The 22,928-nt window shown below is 42.4% G+C and overlaps 1 protein-coding gene and 1 non-coding gene across 2 annotated transcripts in view; both read right to left on the minus strand.

Annotated features, from left to right (window-relative positions):
- Positions 1–22,928, minus strand: part of LOC131670058 (sestrin-3) — a 78,271-nt gene that overhangs the window by 20,740 nt on the left and 34,603 nt on the right. The gene's annotated exons all lie outside the window — the stretch shown is intronic.
- On the minus strand, positions 14,147–14,219 carry Trnak-uuu (transfer RNA lysine (anticodon UUU)). The gene has a single exon. It is a non-coding gene; the product is annotated as a tRNA-Lys (tRNA).

A 22,928-nucleotide genomic window follows, 5' to 3' on the forward strand; every position in this document is an offset into this window, starting at 1 on the left:
CTAGACTCAGCAGCTATTCTCAAGGTATCCGTATGTATGTTATGTCCCCCTTTGTCCTGCTCGTGTTGTGCACACGAGAGAGAAAGAGAGAGCTACACACACCAACATCACCAAGAGTTCTCCGAAGTTTCGCCGTATGTAGACTGATCGAGAGAAAGGCATCATCCGTGCCGATGGAAAAAAACTTGACGAGATGTGTGCCCGTGTGTGGGACACTTGAGACGCCGTGGAACATCTTTAAAAATTTTTAGTGGAAATATTTGGATAGAGTACAAGGCAGCAGCCGTCTCTCTGACGAGAGAGACACCTCCACCCCCCCCCTCAAAAAAAAGAAACATGTTAATAATTTAAGGTAAACATGACAAGACATTTGATTGACACCGAGTCTCGTTTTAGAAGATTAATCAAGATCTGCGGCAAAAAAAACCAAATCTGTCAGGCTTCGCTTTATTTAGAAACCCGATGATGAATTATTAATGTCGACAGTGGAAAAAACGAAAACTAACCAACAATGGTTGTGTTTCGGATATCGCTCGACTGCACGCACATCGGCTCAACCTGCTTGTCAGAAAGAAAGGCTTCGCACAAAAAAAAAAAAAAAAAAAAGAAACCTTTCTTCAAACCTCGACATCTCCGGAGTTTCGTTCGCACGCGCATCCCGAAAGGGAAGACAAAGAGAGAAAGAAAAAAAAATGGAAGGCCTCGGATAAGAGCAGTTTTAAGGCTCCGCGCGCGCGAAAGAGATCTTTGCGATGATGCGCTTAATGAAGTCGGCCGCTGCTCCCGTGCGCCAGCAGGAGACGAGCCCCCACGGAAAATTTCGTGAATTCATTCTCTCCTCCCTTCGGTCGGCAACAAAGACTCCCTTCGTGATGCGTGCAGGGAGGGAGGGGGGGGGGGGGGGGGAGAAAGAGAAACGAAGCAGCGCTGGAAAATTCCGTGCGCGAACAAAGGATAGAAAATAGATCGAAAACACGAATCTGGTCATAGGACGGACGTGAAATTGTTGCGCTATTGCGTGCGGCGAGGGCACAGGAAGGTCCGTAGCTCTTGTTTTTCAGGAATGTAAAATTATCAAAGCCAGCCACGCGCGCGCCTGTAAACATGTTATCAACTGATATTACATTGATCAATTGCACAAATGCCGCTGTCAGCCGATGTTTATCGGGACGCCGAAATAAGCCACACCTGCGCCCGTCTGCTTCCTCGGCGATCTCATCGGCCGCGTTACACAACAATTACCGATTGCCTCGCTTTCTTTAAAGACCACGGCGAAAAAACAAGTGGCCACTTTATCGCCACGGACTCGGGTGTATCTAACGACGCGCGCACGGATTCACACCATTCTAATTATTTACGACCAAGTTTATGTCAGACAGATTGTTGGGTATTGTGTTCATTGATAGTGCGATTGTTTTGCAAACTCTCTCGTTGCTGAACTGCGAAGAAAAAGTGGCAGGCGCGAGTTATAAAAAAAAAATGAAAAAAACGTTACGCCGCATCGAAAACCTTTTATTTTATCTCGCGCGGCTTACTCGAAAACCGTGGCTATTTCATCATGGCGAAAAATAAGCAACCTGCCCATAAACAAACTCGGGTAGTTATGCTCAATTACTTAACAATCGTCCAAGTTTACGTCACGCACGCACGGCAATAACCGCGAGAACATTGCGAAACGTGCAAATTGCATTATACGCAAGCTTCTTGCCGCCTTACGCTTCGCTTCTGCTCACTCGCGCGTTCAAACCGTGTCGAGTGAGCCCTTATCGAAAACTGATAAAGTTGCACTCGGAAAAGTTGTCGATGAGAGGCTTTGCCCGTCAAAAATTGACCTGCTGTATCAGAGAAAAAGGAAGGACAGAAAGCTCAGGAGATTGTTGCTGTTATGAAAGCGCGAGACGCGCGAGAGACTTTTCCACGCAGGCTTTGTTAAAAGATGCCGAAGGTGTGCTCGCTTGCGAAAAACTGATGATATACGACCCGATTAGCAATGCATTTTCCCGCGCGCGAAACGCTTCAACGATATGCCACCCGACAACTTTTGCAAACAAGTATTTTCGAATAAGAAATTAAAACTTCTTGCTCTTATGAACGGAATTTATCGATTTATTTATTATGCAAACGCACTCGATTGTTTTGCGAACGGGTCGCTGAATAAGCGTGTTTTTTTTTTGTAGATTGCTAAAACAGAAATGGAATATCTATTCTGACTTTAGAGAAAAAAACAAACTCGATTGGCGGAAAAAACAAACAAGTGAAAAAATATTATTATTTGTATGTCTCGGAAAAGTCGTCGTCAGACTAATGGGGCGAATATATATTTCTCGATTGCTCACCGAACTACGGCTGCGCATCCCCAGAATTATTTATCGACGGAAAACATTCCATGCATCACCGGACCATCTATTTCTACGTTATTTACCCGGTCCCGCTGCCGATAATATATATCTCCTGTAATCAGTTTCAATGCAGACACATTTCAACAAAAAAGGTCAAAGTTTAATATCTCAAGAAAGCTCGCGCGGAGAGGAAAGTGAAGACAAGCAAAAGCTCAAGGTCGCAGGTGTCGTCGTTCTGTGGGTCAACGTTCCGTTTATATTGGTGACTCGATTAATATTTCATCAAAAGTTTGCAACAAGAACAGGAAAGCTATAATTGTGATCGTCGACGAAAGAAAAAAGAAAAGAAGACCTGTCGGCGAACGAAAGAGATTCTCTCTCCCCCCTCCCTCCCCGCCCGCCCATCAAACAAAACTACCGGCATGTACATTCGCTCTTCTTTAACTCATTCGCCGCGCAAACTTTCCACTGGCCGATAGGTATGTACATACATTAGGCAGTTATTTACCGAAAAATGCGGGAGGAGGGTTGTCGCCGATGCGTTCAATTCGCGTGGGCGTCGGAAAAGCAAGCTCGTTAATTATTTACCCACCAGCCGATACTTGTATCTTTATCGATAATTTATGCATGTCCTATTACTGCTCGAACTCTCATTTGTAATGTAACAGCAACGGTAGAAAGAAGAAACTTTCCGCTTTGCTCTTCTAAGTCTCGACGAACTCACGTGGAGTATACTTGTGTCAGATTTTTTCTTTTTTTCTCTCTTTAAGTACGAAGCACGCGAGCTGACGCACGTGTCGTCGGCTTGCTCCCAGAAGTCAAATATACGAGAGAGAGAGAGAGAGAGAGAGAGAGAGATAAAATGTCTTTTCTTTGTCGAGGTGGAACACTTTACCGCCAATCATGCTGTGTATAGTGAATCATAAAAAGTATTTACATGTAAATTTCGTTCTTTTCATTTGCCGAGTGCAGTTTTAAAAGTAGCGCGTGGAAACTTTTTTATGTATCTATTTGTATCGAGGATATAACCAGCAGAAGCTTATCTTTTTCCTCGTGATTCGAATTAATAATAAAATTTATTCACCGTGACTTTATAATTCTATCCGTCGCGCAACGAAATAACGGAACAGACGTACGATCGACAATTATTAATGTCGTTGTCGTTTTGTTTTTGGAAAGCTCCTCGCTGAAAATATCCAGAGAGGGTCGTTCGTTCGTAAAGTAAAATTATGAGGAAACTACGGAAATAACATTTTTCGGTCAGCGACATCGGGAACAACCATTGAATTGGTTCGTCTCTCTCAATGATACCCAATCCATCTTCGAAAGTAGGAAAATGAAAAGAAGCAGCTCGGCCTACCGCCTTAATTGGTCGATTCTTACAAAGAATAACTGCACGGTCAGAGGAAAAACAAAGAAAAAAAGAAGACACGTGTACCCAGCTGATGTCACCAGAACGCATAATCGCATAATCGTGTACTCGTCCACTCCCCAACGACGACAATTAGATTACAAAACGTGCACGCGATCTGCATGTCAGCCTTGACCATGGCTCTTCGCAGATTTTTCGGGCCGAAAGACAGATCGTCTAGCTCTGATTGCGAAGTTGCGCAACTCGAGGCGCGCGACAAATCGCTGGGGCGAGCCGAATTCTCGCGCGCGGCACACGAAGAAAAAGTGTTTCTCTCTCGATCGCTCGCGATAATTAGTTAATTATGCAAATGGCGTCGCCTTGACATTGATGAATTCCACGTCGGCCCCGCCACTCGACGAACCAGCAGTGCGCTAAATAATAAATGCAGCAGCTTGTCGACAAGCCAACTACCGTGTGACTCACCTGAAACAGAAAAAGAAGAACGACCAACGTTTGGATGCGTCCGGCGAGATGGATCATTGAGAATCAATGCGCGAGCACAGGCGCACGTGTACTCTCGCGTGCCGGGCCGACGGCGCGCGCGCTCTTATCTTTCTCGCGGTCGTCCCGCGAGAAAAAGAGGCACTCTCGCGTTCTAGTTTAATTAATTGTCGCGATAAAAGCCAGCAGCTCTCGCAGTCTAGATCGGATAGTCCGACGCAGAGACAGACTTTTCGTCCAACTTGGACTTGGACGGGCCGAGGCTACGGGATTTTGCGATCCGGAAGCAAGGAAATTGGCCATCTCCGCGTCTCCTCGCTCTCCGCTTCCCTGCTGAGGAATAAGCCTCTTTAGGCGGTCCGCAGTTTGTCGACGCGCGGCAGCGGCAATAACAACGGAGCCGCTCGCGGGACTTATTATTCGCGATTTATCGCAGCCGTGGCGTGCGATAGGGGCGCGCGCGTGTCCGCTACGACGCGAGAAACCATTATTATGTCTCGCTCTCTTTCTCCGTTTTCCTCGCTTTCCCTCGACCGGCCATCTCTCTCTCGCGCGCGCGCGCGAAACGTCACATGATCCTATACTCCGCCCCGCGCTATCTATGACGTTGGCACGAGACGAGTATTTTCACATAATTTCTCAACGAATGGCAGCGATATCATCGTCGATTTGGCAGAACGAAAGAGAAAACGAAGAGAGCGCTGGGCTGCCGCGCTACCCCGAACCGTACGAGAGTGACGCAAGTCTGTCGGCTTGCTCTTAATTTAACGCTGCGGAGAGAGAGAAGCAATGCACCTGATGCAACGGCTATTTCAAGAGAGAGAGAGAGAGAGCTTTCAAACCTCACGCCACGCTACGTCTGTTTTTCCCCTCGCCTACAAAACAGACTGAATATTCATGGCTAGCGTGACTAGCTTTTCTTATTTTTTCGTTCGACGAAAGTTCCTCGACCCGCGTGGGTGTTTGCGCTCTGTGCTTTCTTATCAAGGTGAGCTACGGCTTTGCGCTTGTTTTTCTGATCGATCGAGTGTCTATTAACCGCCGCTGATAAGCTAATTCGATAATGTGTACGCGCTAATGCTACATTCCGGAAAGCGCCTTTTTTTTCCTAGTGGATTCCTTCGCCGGGCACGTTTCTAATCCTAATGAGGGACAGCGCGCACGGAACGATATGATTTCGTAAATGCAAGATCGACCGAAGAAGTTGCTCCCGCAATAGCTAATTAGAGCGATTATGCGCTGTGTTTTACCTCTCCGTACCAACGATCGAGAAAAACGTGGCATTCCGAGGAAAAAGTTCCCATCGCCCGTTACCATTCGTGCGATAGCTCCATTTTTTCTTTTCTTTTTACTTCTTATTGTTGTTGTTGTTGTGCTTGTCGCGAATCGTGTCGTAACATTTGCATGAAGAATTATCGCTCGACGTGATATTGATGTATTATCGATGATCGCTCGCCAATCTCCCTCCTCTGTCGCGGAGCGAAGAACAATCTTCGAGGGTCAATCGACAAAGTGCGAAAGAAAAAGGAAAAGAAACAGCGAAGCACCGACGTTCCAACGAACCTCGCGAAATTCGCGAGGAGAAAAAATGAAAAAAAATATTCGTCTCACGCGAGTAATTATACACGCGCGTGCGCATGCAGACACAGACGCACGCACATCGAGACTCGGCGGTTACGTAAGGGAGACAATGCACGGCGCGGCAAATCGAGGCCGGCTGGCACCAAGCGGTCTGCTCGAGAAACACGAGACGACGACGACGACGACGACGACGACGACGGCGGCGGCGGCAGCGACGACGACGATTCCGCGTGTAAAAAGTGATTTTTTTCTTTTTTTTTTCAACTCTCTTCGAATGCTCACGTGCAGCAATCTCTATATATACACACACGTACGTGCGTAATATATATACTCGTATGCGTGTATATGTTGAATAATTTTTCAAGGATTTTGATGCTTTATCGAAGCGCGCCAACTAAAGCTTCAGCTTTTGCTTTTTTTTCCTTTCACTGCCTTGAGCGGAAAAATTCATGCTTATCTCGCGAGCGAGCGAGGCCTCGCGTCAATTAACCTTTTTCAGCATGCAACGCCTACGCGTGCAGATTGATACGAGCCATTTTTTTTCTTCTTTGCCAAGGGTGATAACGAAGATTCTTTTGTGCTTGGGCTCGATGAGCGTGCGACTTAATATAGAGTGCGGCTACTTGCGTCGAGTGGCGTGGCAGTGGTATTAATAAAATGAAAATAGAACTTGTTGAAAGTCGTCGGACGACGTCCGCGTTTTGCAATCCTCGTTGCTAATTGAGAGAAGAAAAAAGAAGGAGAGGTGGGGGGGGGGGGGGGGGGGCTCTGCAGACTTCCTCTTTTCGGAAAAGAAACGAGTAGCGGACAACGTCGTAAAGGTTTACAAGCCGAAAAAGGAAATACGCGCGGCCCGAAGGAAAAAAAAAAGCAAAACGCTCAAATTTTCTTTTTATAGATCGTAAAGTGGCCCCGCACAATAAAAAGCTATCGATTGTAACGACTTGAGGGCAATCATCGAATTGTCGAAAAAGCGAGAAGAGAAAAACGGAGAGATGCGTACGAGGAAGCTTTTTGACCTCGTAACAACTTTGACCTGCTTCTAATCGTGCTGGTTTTTAGGTGCGCCCTCGCTCGTGTTTTTTAGACACAGATCTCCGTGAGCAAATGCAGCTCACCGTTACACGTGGGAGTGCTGATGTTTTGAAAGTTTCTGCTGCCGTGGCGATGATTAACCGCGTTCAGAAGCAGCGGGGGGATTGGGGGGGGGGGGGGGGGGGGGGTACAAAAAGAAATGGAATCGCCAATGGAGACGTTTGACAAGGTGATTTACGAACGAATTATCGCGCCGTAGGTGACGCGTCGGCGCGAAGTGCTAGCTCGCTCGTCTTCGCGCTTTTCCACCCGACGATGGAAATTTCAGGCCGACCCAGTTGGCAGCGAAATTCATTTCAGGGAGATGCTCGCCTAACAAAGCACGAACGACTCTCGCGCGCGAGCCCGCTGAATTTCAGATAAACGCGTAAAAAGAACGGCCGTCGTGTCAGAAAGCTATCGTAATAGCCTACATAGAGACACGCGCGTCCAAGCGAATCAAGACCGAGAAAAGAGTTTTCTCTCGCGCGCTGCAGCTTCGCGAAGGCAAACAACGGAGACGCTCGGCGTCGGATACGAGAATAGAACGCCGAGAGAGCTGCGCCGCAAGCGCAATGGGATGCCCTCTCGCGCGATCAATCTCGGAAAATCGACGATTGATCTTTTCATCCGGCTCGCATCCTCTCGGCGGTGAAAGTGGCCGTGGCGTGCGCGCGGGCCCCTCGCCTCGGCTTTCCAATCGTGTGGACGATTTGCATCCGAATTGTTTCGCTTCCGAGCGTTTTCGCGCGCGCTCGACAATGAGAGAAACTGCAGCTGCGCCGGAGAGAAAGCGAGGAAACGGCCCGAACGGAGAAAAGCGCGGCGGCCGGACGAAAAAATAAAAATAAAATAAAAAAAAAAAAGATAAACGACTCGAGAAATGAAGGATCGGTCGGCGGAGGGAATTACGCGCAATCGCGGCGGGAATTAAAGTGGGACGTCAAATCGCGCGCGGCATTTAGAATGGGAATATAGCGCGCCGTGCTGTGTTTCGCTCGACTTTCCCTTGCCCGCGCCAGCTTACAAAAGCTTCAGCTGCTTTCCTACGAGAGCGAGCGTCTCGAGACTGTTGCCTGTCGTTTGCAAATCTGAAAGGAAGTTCTTTTTTTGCACCGATATCGTCGGACACGTACGTACTCGAGCTGTTTTTCCAATTGATAAAGCGAGATTCGGGCATTTGAAGGAGAAACAAGGAAAACTGTTCGACGTATATCATCCCAGCGGAACACTGCGAGCGAACGGTATCGCGCGTATTATATAAATCAAAGTCGGTTAACAGCGTCAAACGATAGCCTTTTCGGAGCGCATAAACAATACGTGAATAGAATCACGTTTCTTTTTACGCGCGTAGCGAAAAGCGGATCGACCCGGCAATGTCGAAAGTGCGTTACGGAGCTTTATCTATCGGTCGATTAATGTATCCCACCGCGGAGCTACGCGGCTCCCGGCGCTGATTCACTTGTTTTGCGAGTCGACAAAAAGGCCGGCAGGAACAATGGGAAAAAAAAGGGGGAGCGAGATCGGCGATATCATTGACGCGTCTGCGCAAAGGATTCACGCGCCACTTCCGATCGCCGCCACGGCTCGTAAAGTGGCTGCGGCTGCGCGCTGGTTCGCTTTTCTACATGCGCCCAGCTGTTGGTGGAAAGAGGGTGGAGGGGGGCATGGGGGAATACGCGGGACAGCCAACCAAACGCTGGCGCTGTTCGTTAGCCGCGATCGACTCGGATAATCGTTACGGGGCTCTCTCGTTCCTTTTGTTTCACGCTTCGTCGGCCGATTGACGATTAAAAAAAAGGGGGGGGGGGGGAGGCATTTGTTGATATGAGATTGATTCTTTTTCGTAGAGCTTTCAAGGGACGAAAGGGAGCGTTGATATCGCAGCGAGGAAGTTGTTTCAACTGGACTTTTATTTCGACTGGAAATTCGTATCCGGCGATCAACGAGTTCCCGTAGTTTTCGTTTCTTTTGTCTCGGAACACACGTATGTGTGAATTTCGATAATTTGAATAGGGCATTTAGGTGCTTTCCAAGGATAATCAGAATATTTGGTGCCGTTTCGAAATTACTTTTTCGTGAGTACATCGTGAGTATAATTGAGCCAATGACACAGCTTCCGACCGACGCGGCTCGACTAATTACAAAGTTACATCATTGCGCAACAAACATTTTAATGCTGTGTGTTGAAACGCTTTCAAGTCTACCGTCAAATGTAAATATAAATTCCACTAATATGCGCACATGTCTTTTCCTACTCTCTGAGTTGTAGTTGTACGTGCGGCGTATGACGAATCGAAAGGAAACATGCCAGAAAAATCTCGCCACTCCCGGCTTCACCTGGAAAACTCATCGAATTGAAAGTTAGATAGTCAATAAGGAGCCTGCTAATTTGAAGTCGCCAGTGCTTTTAATAAAACTCAAATGTCTTTGTGGTTCTCCTGAAGCTGCATGAGCGAGCACGAAAGTGACTTGCCTGCTGTCGTTATCACAATCTAATTGGATGTTGAGAAGCAAACTGACTTAAGGGACTGAACGTTAACGGCGAGCAGAAACATCGCACGTCCCTCGTTATACCTTTTCTCCGCAGCAATCGTCGTCCGAGGTAGAAGAAGAACAAGATATAATAACCCCACTTTATAGCTGGGACTTTCATATGAAATGTCTGCATCTGATACGAACAACAAGGAGACGGGCAAAAAAAAGAAGAAACGAATTGAGGCGATTACGGCAGAAAATTAACGAACCTGCTCTCCTGCTCTACTCCTCGCTTCGGGAGCCAAAAATAGGCATCTTTGTGTTGCGAGTCTTCCCGAATTTCCTGTCACTGCTCAAAGTCCAAGAACTGGCCCCAGCAAGTGCTCAAATAAATAGCCTTTGAATGTACGTACAGTACATAACTAAAGTTTTGCCCAGAAAGTAGCGAATGCCGCGATCGGTGCCTATCGAATTAGCAGTGGATTTTGCGATTTCGCATGGCGGCCGCCCTCGAGTGAGAGAAGAGGACAGGCGCTGGGCGCTCGGGCACGCGCGCGCGATCATCGGGACGATATCGCTGAATTGCGACGAGTCGCCGCGGGAGAGCTCCTCGTGGCGTCGATCGGCGCGCGGACCGGAGAGGAGAAATTGGACGGCGCGCTCTCTCGGTCCTCCCGGTCGTCCTCGCGCGTGTGCGAGCATAGCGAATGCGGATCGCGCGTCGCGCGAGTCATTGTACGCGCGAGCGCGGATAAAGGAATACACGGGAGCGCCATAACGAGGCGCGTTGATTCGACCGGAGCGAAATACGAATGAACGACACGGCCGAGTAAAGCATGTTATAACGTAATAACAGTACAACTCTCGCGCGAGGCAACGAAACTACGGCTGCGCGCGCGAGTACAAACTAAACTGTTATTGCCGGCTAAGCGTATCTCTTTATACCGCGTTGCAATATTATTTGTTGATTTTTGTCGTAAGTCGTAGCACTCGGAATGGCGAGGCAAAAAATGTTTACTTTATTACGGCATTGTTCGTGCGCCAGCGAGAAACCGTGGTGGTGGGATAGAGCGAACAATTATTCGTCGCAGAAAAAACTTTAATGAGCTGTATAATTCAGTACGTTCGATGCCTCTATGCGAGCTACTGTCAGATTCCAAGAGTTAAACATCCGCCGCGATTACCGAACGTAAATGTTTAAAACGAAAATGACAATCGTAAGGTAAACTTGAAAAACACTCAAGAGTCGGAAAAGTCTTTGATTTTTCTTTGAATGTATCCACTTGTTGTGTCGGCAGTTTTGAAAGACACAAATTGTAATCGGAATTGTAACTGTCATCAACTTTCAAAGTATTATAATAAATTTTAAGGTTGTTTTATCATCAATCAAAAGCGTCGTCGTTTCTCATCAACTTTCCGAAATAAATTAATAAATAATAATAGAAAAGCTGACGGCGACTGCCAGGCGTTCTGTCAGGAAAATATGCGTTTATTTCAGATCAATTGTCTGCCTCGTTTCTGAGAGACATCTTACGCCTCTTATGGGAAGAAGGTTGGGGAATATGGACTGTGTAGACTTTTAACGAGCCTGAAAACTATATAGGAGATACTTGGACGAAATTTCGAAATAGGCCATCATGTTTTTATGTTTTTCATGCGCTCAGCAACAAAATTCAGTGATTTATTTTTCTTTTCTACGCCATTTTTAGATGCCAAACATTGATAAAACTGTTTTATGTATTAAATTTTTATTATCTAAAAAGTCTAACAGTCAAAGTAAACCATGACATCATTTTTAAAAAGTAACCGATAATGCATTAGACCCCAAAGGTCTTTTATTAACTTAAGTATAGAAAAGCTTCATTTCGACAAATAATAATTCTGAAGGCAAGAGACTGTATTTGTTAGTGACTAAGTAAACCGAGGAAAAAATACCGACATGAATAAGTACTTAACATATATGTTACACCCTGAATAATAATAATAATTTTTAAAAATCGATGACGAATATGTAAAAAATTTCAAGCCTATAAAAAATGCCAGTAACTACGAACAATGACTAACAACTTCTAGAATATGGTACGTAGTAACTAATAGATACAGCGAAAAGAACTCCGAGACCCATATAACTCGCCTTCATAGAGAACAAGAGGTAGTCCATATTATCCGCAGAGCCCATATTCCTCCGCTCTCTCTTGTACAGGAAGTGCAGGGCAAGGCGTAATGATACAACGTTGCTTCTTGTTGTAAATTGTGATACAGGTTACGATAAAGCCGCCTTAATGTGCAACATTTTCCAACTTTGAAACATTAAACAAATGTACTTCTCGCCGACAATGTAGAATAGCAGTAGAGTATCAAGTAGCGTACAAATCGAAGACCAGATGACGAGGATTCCATCAAGCTGCTCTGATACATTCCTTGGGTGTATTGCACCCGAGGGACGAGAGAGTATATATAGTGCCGAGGCTCTCTTGGTCTTGTAAGGAGTATGGCAGACGGGAATTGTTTACAAGGGCGTCATTATTGGTTGTTGTATCAAGGGAACGCGATGCGGGGCTTGACGCCAATGGAGTCGATGTCGTTCGGCGACGAGCACGCGCACGCACACAAGGCGATCATCGACATCCACGGGTGGCGCCAGTATCTTTCTCTTACGCCAGCCGAAATTTATTGACTGAACCGCGCTTGTGTACAGCGCGTCAAGAGCAGGATATCCGACGACGTTTGGTCAACAGCGTTGCATGCGAAACGCAATTCTGCTAAAAACACTCTCGTTGAAAGTGTGATTTGAAACGATGCGGATAGATGAGGCGGGCAAGATAACCGACGACGAATAACAACTTGGCTTCGCGCAGATTAAACCGATCCAGCCGATAAAGCTTTCGACAGCACAAATACAGGCTCATTCGCCTGATGGCGGTTTATCACTTGTATCACGGAGAGTGAAGAAATCCGAGGGAACGCACGAAGTACACCAAGTACTGTCAAAATGTCGACAGTCTTGACAGTGGGAGCTAAGCGCACGCGCGCACTGGCTTGGAAAAAAGAGCCTCGACGTGTCCGGTAATTAAAAGTAGAATGGACAAAGCGCTTCTTTTCGCACTTTTCTCTCTGCGGTTATACCCGAGAATCGGATTTTCACGCAGAGTAATCTCTATCACGCTTCATGTATAATTTGGATTTGTGAAAAATATTGCGGTGCAAACAGACACTTCCACAAGCTGATAGATTTCCATTTTTGGGGGGCGAACGTGCAAGTTCGTGCCTCGCGGTAGCCTCAAGTGGAATTTCAGTATTCTGTTTTATCGGCACGTAGCTATCTAACTATTTATAGTTACGCAACTGAAAATCGGCGTTATTCACATTTTTTTTCCTCGCCAGTCTTTTGCAGTTCACACCAATCGTTCGAATTCGAAATTCCAAGGTTATAAAGCGTCGTGAAACCTTTCTTTATATCAAACAATAAATCACCTGACATTACTTGTTTTAATGAGTCTCTTTTATAATTTCATTTTCAACTGATAATCATTCTAGCAGGTATTCGAACAAATTACTGCATGAAAACTTGACAGTAGTATTTTGAGTAATATAAGGTAAAGTGATGATTACAGTTATCATTTATTATATGCAATTTGCATCAATTTTAAGCTTTTCGCAGACACTTGATTTACTTGTAAATCAAATAACTCAGTCATTTTCCATTTGTTTTAACGACAAACAGCGTCTCTTCCATACCCTATGTTCACCCTTGGGAAAGTGCGGATCCAAGAATTCCTAATTTCCGGCGGCGCCTCCCGGCAATTTACGATCAGACCTCCGCAGTTCCACTCTCCCTTCCTCTAATTTCATGTATTAATACACTAGGCCTCCGCTGAATTTCACAGTGGCCACATACTTCGTTCGCCATAAATAGGATGGCGTTTTAATAGATCATAGAACTTGTATTTATCTCACTTTTACTATTTTCAACGTCCACTTTATATATTGCTATTTGACAAAAGCATTATTTTATAAATAAATAATATTCCTACATAGCATGAAAATTACAAACAATCTCTTTGTAAAGAGCACTATGTCTATTTTATTTCATTTTCTTGTGTCATTTTCTTTAGTTTCCTAAAATTTCTGGCTTATTCATCATCTTATTCATCATCTAACTGTTCGACAGTAACATTCCTTGATGTCGGTATTGTTACTTATCAAAGATAGCAAAGAATCTCAGATTCAGAGAACCTCCTTAAGAGCGCTATTTATATATTACACTTTTTTTATTTAGTTTCCTCTTGTAATGTTATTTTATTATCATTGTATTTCTGAATTTCATTTCGATACATGACTATTTGACGGTAACATTATTTCTTGCTGCCAGATGTCACACATAATGAACAATATTCTTACTTGTTGAAAAAAAAGCATTAGAAACCTATTTCATTTATTTCATCTTATTTTCTTTTATTATTTCATTTAATCGAATTAGTAATAAATATTCTTAAGTCGCAAGAACAATTACCACTCTTTTTATACAGAGCATTACAAGTCCATTATGCACATATAATTGCATTTTCTAGTTTTATTTTCATAATTTTATTTGATCTATCACTATTTGATGGTTACTTCATTTAATATCAAACGTAATGAGTATTACCTTTTATACAAAAAATTTGCGATTCTCTTTAGAAAGGCTATTATATGCCTGTTATACGTTGAATTACCGTATAATCGATATTTCCAATCTTCAATAATGATTGCTTTTGTAATGTTTCAATTATTATTAATTTCTAAATAAATATTTTTACAAAAAAATTTAAAAAAAATTCGCCCGAACAGGGACTCGAACCCTGGACCCTCAGATTAAAAGTCTGATGCTCTACCGACTGAGCTATCCGGGCAACATATTCAGACAGACTCGGAACATCTGCACTACTTGAGCGCCCCTACAACTACTGTCGGCGAAAAGGTAAAACCCAATTAACATGTATAGTTCGTGATACAATAACCGAACGGAGTAACAGTTTCTACAACAAGTAAAATCCGTACATCAAAGCTTCGTGAGCTGATGTTTTTTTTATTATTCTTTTATTTTTTAAAAAAGAAAAAATTTTCATTGCAAATAAATAGTTTTTCCGTGATTATGGCGAGCTTATTAAATTGATTAATACATACCGTAGATTTAATTGAAGCGATGATGTATATACAATTCGCGCTCAAATCATTATTATTTATACAACCCTTCAATTAGTCACTATTCATTTATACATTCATGTATGTTTCATTAAAATACACTAAACCACACTGAAAATCTTAATTTATAATATATATGTATGAATACTTATGAGTATTTATTAATATTGTATTGCACGTTTTTTTTTTTTTTTTTGTAAAATTGAAATAAAATGGATAAAACGTACGGTAAAAAAAGACTAAAATAACAATAATATATTTTCAGGTGACGCGGGAAATTAAGTATACAAATATATTTTACTTTTTTAATTTTTAGTTTATAATTTTTTCGATTCCTATTATTAATCTTTTTACATTTATCAAACATTTAATGCTTCAATAATATAACATATAATTTGCTATGCTTACAGCTTTGTAAGCTATTACCCATGATTTTTGTTTGTCTCTAGATAAGTGTGGTAGTTGTTTGTAAGACTGGTAGTATATACTAAACAAACTTATTTAAAGCTTATTATTATCATTAAACTGAAAATGTATTAATTTATTATTATGAACTCATTGACGCTCACAGGATAATTCGAAAGCTGCGTTTGATTTATTGTCATGTAATAAATTAGAAAGGAAAAAATTCAGGAATAATTATATTATTCCCTATATTTTTAGGGATGCTCTATGGTGTCCAAAAGTGTCTATGGTATCAGGAATTTTAAATCGTTAAAAATTTTGAGAATGTTCTATTAAAGTTCACAAAAACTGTAATTCAAATTTCGTGACTCGTTAGAAATTGAAAAATGAGAGATAATGATTAGAAAATAACATGTGATCTTACGAGAACGCATACTGTTTTACTATTTGTAAATATTCAAAAATTTTTTTAATTTATTTAATTTATTCATTCGTTTTAAATATCATTCAGAGCCTGAGAAAATGGAAAAAAAATAATTTAGATTATGAATGTTTAAAATTAGGAGGTTAAATAGTTATATGTGGCAAGTTTCCGACAGTAGATTACGCGAGTTTTTAGTACAATCTAAGTTTTTTCTCATTTGACTAAGTCCGTACCCATTGTACTCCCTTAAAAGAGCAGTTAAGAAACAATGATTCTTTAAGGTTTAAAAAAATATGATTTAAATCATATTTTAACTACCCTATAGCAAAGCACAGTAGATAGAACCCAAGGCCGCGAAAGTGATTAACAAGCCCATAGTGCGTGAGAATTGATAACTAAGGTGAAATCAAGGGTGTCTTCCTGGCCTGTGTACGTTATCTACTACAAAAGTGAAATGTTCAACTTTTCGCGCGGGGGTCCTCTTCATTTTATATTGTATTTATGTATTACGCGGTTTATCGCTTTCTTCTTTGTTTTTCTTTTTCAAATTTTACAGAAAGACTTTAAAAAGTAAATTATACTTTGGCAATGAATCTGATTGATATATAAGGCGTAATAAGTAAATTTTTAATAATTTGATTCCATAAAATCTTGTATGAATGACTAGAATTTCGTGGAGAAATATTTCGTGCGATTTTATCAAAATTTTCTCTTTCTTTCTCTTCGATTCTTTCAGAAAGAATAGAAAATCATTAATACAATGACATATTTTTTAGGAATAAATTATGAATCCAGTCAAAATTTGGTGCGTGGTCGGCAGGTTTTCCAACGATTTATACAGAATATGGAATGATGTAGATGGAACCTTTTTAGAGGACTATTAGAAACTTAACGCTTTTGTAGAAAGTCATGATTAGGCATGTAGAACTTAACCTCAATAAGAATCTTATACTTTTAATTTTGTTACGAAATCTACACACTTATGCGTGCGTGGGTGCGTGCGTGCGAATATAAAAGAAGATAAATTCAAATTTCAGTAACAATGAGTTATAAATATTTTAATTCTGTACACAAAAATTTGAAGTAAACAAGCTCATATTTTTTCATTATGAAGCTTGTTTTTCATGCAGATATTGTTAGAAAACCCATTTTTTGGAGCAAAACGATCTCAAAATAAGCTACATGACTCTAACCACAGAGTTGTTGATCAATACGAGCAGCAACGCACTTAAAACACCTGGCGATAGTAGTCAGCTTGATGATGGAATGAGAGCCCATCGGGTTTAGAAGAGTAAGAATAAACACTTCTGAAATAGAAACCTTTGACCTAAATCCAAATGCAAAGTTAAACTGAGGAATCCGCAAGCTTTTGATTTACCAAACTCTTCCAATCTTTAACGACAAACACTTATAGAATTCTAGTATGCTAAAATAAGAATTTAATAGTAGTAACGAAGAAAAATAGAGGCTGTCAGTCAACGAAAGTGACGGATTTATCTGTAAGAAAATAAATAGACTTAAAAGATTGATCATTATAAAATTTCGTGTCGCATTATACATGCAGCACGACTTCTCGAGATTCCCTAACGATTGTTGATGCTCTATAGTCAAGATTACAGTATCCGGACGCATTGCCATTGCGTGTCAAGATGAGCGAGTTTGCCGACTGGAGTTATCAATGTCGTCGAGGTGATAAGGCTTCGCAAGCAGGCAGCTCTTAAAAATTAATGCCCGGATAAATGAACTTTGCAGAGACGAAAATAGACGCTTGCAAGAAAGAGAGAGAAAAGAGAAGAGAGAGAGAGAGAGAGAGAGAGAGAGAGAGAGAGAGAGAGGAGGAGAGAGAGAGGGAGAGAGAGAGAGAGAGAGAGAGGAGAGAGTAGAGAGAGAGCTAAAAAACTGTACATACAGACAATTGCACACGCATAAAGATACATCAGATGAAACTGCCTTATCAGTGCGAAAGATAATAAGCTATACGTTCATTGGGAGAATCGCTTCATAAAAATTGCGTATGTGTACATACATACACATACACATATATAAACAGCTGTTTTTATCAACTGTCGCAATCAAAAAGTGCAGTAGCCAATTGAAGATTAAGTTTCGATCAACAAACTCGAGGCTGTGGGCATAAATACTTCTGAATACCAACGCGCTTGCATTTTATCCTGAACATAAATCTCATTGTACAGTAAACAAACTGCGTCATTACGCCACTTGAAAAGGGTCTTCTCGCTCTCCTTATCTTCTCGCTCTCCTTATTATCGCATCAGGCCGAAATTATTTTTCAAAGTGCATCACGTCTATTCTACTGACACGGGAGTGAGTAATTCAACGAACATATGTCACGGCAAAACATTTTTTCTTTTCATTCATTGCACTTTAAATGATTTCTGTTCCGCGAGGACGATGCGCCATTAGCTTTTAACTAATTCAATATTTGTCGAGATTGCAATAGAAAATGAGGTTGTGTACACTGTTGATTCTGACATTAAAAGGAAAAAAGTATTTACACGCCGATGATTAACTATGATAATGCAAGTGATGGGTAAATATTGCTATTTTCCATTATGCTTGCACGCTGGCAAAAGGTGTTCGATAGCGAAATTGATACTGATAATGATACTCAAATTGAAACGGATAATAAATCAATATTGACCTTCGAATGGACATATCAATCAGCTACATCTCTCCAGTAGGTTTTAAAAATATCGCGCTATTTTTCATTTTATTTCGGAAGCGGAGAGGAAAAAGCGTACGATGTACCTACGGCACCGTGTATTTATAATTTATTCCAGGCGACATTCATAAAAGCCAATCAAAGCGTACGATTTCAGGGCCTCTCCTCGCGCAGAAATAAAATCTCATTAACAATCTCGCTTAAACAATATCAATCGTTGCCATAACTCAACCTCTCTCACTCTCTCCGGCGCACATAGTAATAAAAAGGGAAAAAAGAAGAAAAAATCATAGAACGGTGGGCGATTAAGCGGCAAAGTACGTCGACCTCTCTCACTCTCGCGAGCAGCGTTTAAAAGCGGACGTGGGCAGCTAGTAAGAATTCACGAAGCTAGAAAGCATCCAAGCTCTGGAGCTTAGCCAAGTGCGAGTGAGTCCCGCGAATAACAACCTATTTCTTTTTCTTTTTACTCTCCCGACCCGAAGTGAGCAGGCATTATTCGCATACTATTAATATTTTTAAATTGTTCCGATTCAAGAATATTTCGGTAGAAAATTGATTGGGGAAAATGTAAATACATTTTGCTACGTTAATTAGATTCCTGACTATTTCCAGAGAAAGAGGGAGAGAGAGAGAGAGTTGGCTATGTGCCGTTATTTGTGATGACAATGCTTGCCGAGAGAGTTAAGCTTGGGATTATATATACGTGAGACTTGATTGCTTCTGATACGGTTTCCGTACAGTTATTTTTGGCGATTAATTTAGTTTAAAAATAATATTAACAAGAAAATCAGCTGCCTTCAATGTTTTTTTTTGCAAAACAAAGAAGAAAAAAATTATACGCAGCGAGAAAAAAGCGCAATAATTATCGAGTTGAACGGAGTTGAAATTTGCATGAAATATGTTTGAAAGTAAACGCGGCCGTTGCCACACTGTTGCTGCCGCTGCTGTCGCCGCCAACGACTTTGAATTTATACTCGGGGTCTTTTTTCACTTTAATATATTCCGCGACTGGCTTTTCAAGTGGCACAATGGAACTATAACCAACAGTTAATGAGAAAGGGTTCGCTCGCTCGCCTCCTTCTGGCAGGCACGAAAAATCGTTGAATGCAAATTCCCGGTGCGGCTTATATCCCTGACATCTTTATACCACTCAAAGATTTCTCTCTCTCTCTCTCTCTCTCTCTCTCTCTCTCTCTCTCTCTCTCTCTCTCTCTCTCTCTTCGCGCGCGTTAAAGCAGAGCAGCGAGTGTTTCTTTTTTTTATTTACATCTCTCACGCATAATCACGTTGCACGCAATTAATCACGGGTAATCACTCCGATAAAAAATTTCACGCATCCTCCGTCGTGAAAATAGCGGCTCTCGTGGATGCGCGCGTACGCGCGCACGCGGAGTCGCGCAACAGCGCGATGCACGAAACTCAAGACGAGAAAGAATGAGAAAAGGAGATAAGTGATGTGCTGCTATAGAGTTGTGAAAGCTATCTCCTGCAGTCACATGTGCGCGCGGATGCGGTTTTCGGGATGCTCATGTGTCGCGTTCTTCAATTTGCGGCGCAAGGTTAAAAGGAATGTATCACTTGTATCAACGGGGCTGGCGAAAAAAAAAAAAGATATAAAGACGCGCGTTCAGCGGAGCATCGCCGACGAGACTCGTTGTAATTGTGTTTCTTCCACGAGATTAAAGTCTAAAGCGCATCGCCCGCTCCTGCAACGTGTATATCCTTTCCGTTCGTTTATTTCCAAAAAATTCCATGAGATTCTCTCTTTTTCTCGGGGCGCTCGGTCGTTCTATAAATGATCGTAAGCAATATCTATGAATTGAACGATGTCACTACCATGTTGGCGAAGAACGAACAGACAAAAACTTAACAAAGTTTTTGTTATTTTGCTGTTTTGTAACGAGGCGATTGTGCCTGCTGGAAAATGGATTTTTATTGTGCCGTTAAATTTTTTTGCCACCTGTTATGTTCACGTTTGTCGCAAGATTGCGAAACTGCACTGAAAATGGTCACGTAATAAAGGACAAAAGTAAGATATGTGGATCACAAATGAAAGAGCCTCTGAGCATCGGGAAAATTATACGAAAAATTGTGAGCTTGCAAGCACATCAGCACCGGGTAAATGTTCAACGTATCTGTCCCTGAATTTACGATACTATCAACACTTTAGTCGCACGTGCAGACAAGCTGATTGCTCCATCTCCGGTCAGTATTTTCCACAAAATATTCCTTCCCCTCGTGCAGACTCTGTTCATTACTCACGCAGCTTCTCTCCTTAGCAATCACCATTAACAGAGAGAGAGAGAGAGAGAGAGAGAGGAGAGAGAGAGAGAGAGAGAGAGAGAGAGGAGAGAGAGGAGAGAGAGAGGAGAGAGAGGAGAGAGAGAGAGAGAGAGAAGAGAGAGAGAGAGAGAGAGAGAGAGAGCAGAGAGGAAGAGATGAGGAGAGAGAGAGAGAGAGAGAGAGAGAGAGAGAGAGAGAGAAACCTTTAACGACCCGCAGTCATCGTCGTCGACAGCCGAAAGGGACACAGCAAGACGGAAGAGAAGAAAAGGAGAAGTCAGATGACGACAATGGGATCAAATCTGAGCCGATTCGCTGACTAATTGCGTTAGCACACGCACGCACATCGTTGCGCTTATCAATTTAGCGTTGGAATCTAATCGAGAAAAGCTAAGTAGCAAGTATCTCGGCTAAAGATCTCCATCTGCGCGTGCAAATGCACAGCGCCCCAAATTCTACCGCTCCAAATAGATATTTGCTGCTTCTGGTTGTTTGTTCATTTCTGTCGGGCGCGCGCGCACGCGCGAGTCCCGAGGCGGAGGGCCTTGAAAACGAATCGCGATATTACAGAGGCTCTCGCGTAATTCCAGACTTTTGTTTACGCCCCGCGAGTATTATACCCGCATCGATCGGCTCGTACGCCGAGCGCCGTGACTATTTCCTCGGCGAAAATGCACTCTTCGCACGCCGGACACGTACGCGAAGATCCGCGCGCACGTTCCGGTTCATCATTTTCCGTCTTCGTTCGCGGCTAACGAGCCTTCGCCGTTAATTATTCCGCCGGAGCGCCGTTACCACGCCATTCGTTTTCCGAGCTTTCATCGCGCGTGTCACGGCCGTCGTCTACTGATTCGTCAATTGAAAAATCATTATTCATCTTTGTTTGCGTTACTTTGCGAGTCGTACGATTTAACGGTAGCCAGGCGGTGCTTTTCTTTATCTTTTTCTGCCCCGTTCACAAGAATCATCGCTTCCGTGCTTCTCACACCGAGGATGCTTCGCGAGTGTTCAAGTGCAAAAATGAATTCGAATCTTTCACATAAATTTGTCGCTTCGTCATTTCATCGCCTAGAATAGTGATTTCGCAACGGGCAAGCGATTAGGAAATTGGCATCGGACAGCTTTCTAATGAATTCTCCCAAACGTCCAAAGCTATATTCATTGGTAAAAGTAAACCTCGATGCTCAGTGGTGGCACAAGCGCGTCCCTAATTAGAAAAACAACTCGGCCGTAGGCATCGGACTTTGCAAATTATTTGCAAATCTGAAAGTCGATCCGGAAACGTATACACTGCTCACTTGGGACGTAACAGCTCGGACAACATACGGCGGGCTCAAATATTTGCCTTTGCCTGCGCGTGTATGTCGACTTTTATTGCCATTGACCGTCGAAAATGGCTTTTCATCTTGGCGCACTTGCGATCACGCTGTGGCATCGTGATATTCCGTCAGGAGCAGTGCAAGTAGAGTCGATATTATTAGAATCCTCTCTCTGCTCTCGTTGTCGTCGTGCAAGCGCAAGTGGAGCGGAGATTACGGTAAATCACCAGAAGAAAGAAAGAGAGAGAGAGAGAGAGAGAGACAAAGGAGCTCGTAAATTCGCGGATGTTGAACCTAATAAACACTTTACATTTATTTACGCTTGGCGCATAGTGCGACGGGCTCCAAGTATACGCGCCGTGGAAAATACAAACACACCCTGCGAACTAGAGCAACTGCTTCTATTTTCGATTCCCTCTATGCGAAACAACAAATATACCTCCTTTTTTACGTACGCGTGCTAACTTTTGCTCGTACGTAGACTTCGAAAAGAACATTATTTTCCTAACGACGGCGACGGCTGCTGCCGGCTTAGCCAGTTGCCTGTGGTTAGTTTGCGCTCCTTTCCTTTTGGCATACCAACCAACTATACTAACAATTATTGCAGATTGAGTTCGAACGCGTTGATGTCGGCCGTTTTTCTTATTGCATGCTGCACTTAATCTTGCTTTTCCCATTTTGATCAATGACTCTAAGTCAACATTTTTTTATCAACATTGACGTCTGCAAAAGATACAGTCAAATCGTTTTCATTTCCTCCCATTTTAAAAACATCAATTATAATTAAACCATTATATGATATTATCTGTTATATTACCTGTTTGACTAACAAATAACTCAATTGCTTTCCGGTACATTCCTAATAATTCCACAAAGTACATCATCAGAAAATGATTCATTCTTTCATCGACTACATTGTAAAGAATTTTGTGGCGATTTCTCATTATCATACATTTTGCATTAACATGTTTCATTTGATGATATAAAGTATTGATTTGGAATACGGAAGTTATTCGAATAATGGATATTTATATCACTACGTCTTTATTAGATGCTCAAAAGGAAACAATCAATAAAGGAATTTTTTTTCATACGTTAATAATCATATCTGTACTTTTAACAGAACCCTGGTTGATATGCTGATGAGAAATTTACATCGTTCCCTTGAATAACTAAATTATCGGCACTTCACTCGCAAAAAACGTTTTTAGGATTTATTTAATTCATGTTGATATGCTTAGATGCTGGATTGTACTTATGGTAAATAGTAACTATTAAATACGAATTTCAAAAATTATAT

This window comes from Phymastichus coffea, unplaced genomic scaffold (genome assembly GCF_024137745.1).
Source record: "Phymastichus coffea isolate CEN01 unplaced genomic scaffold, Cenicafe_Pcof_1.1 PCOF00099, whole genome shotgun sequence".
Taxonomy (NCBI): Eukaryota; Metazoa; Arthropoda; class Insecta; order Hymenoptera; family Eulophidae; genus Phymastichus; species Phymastichus coffea.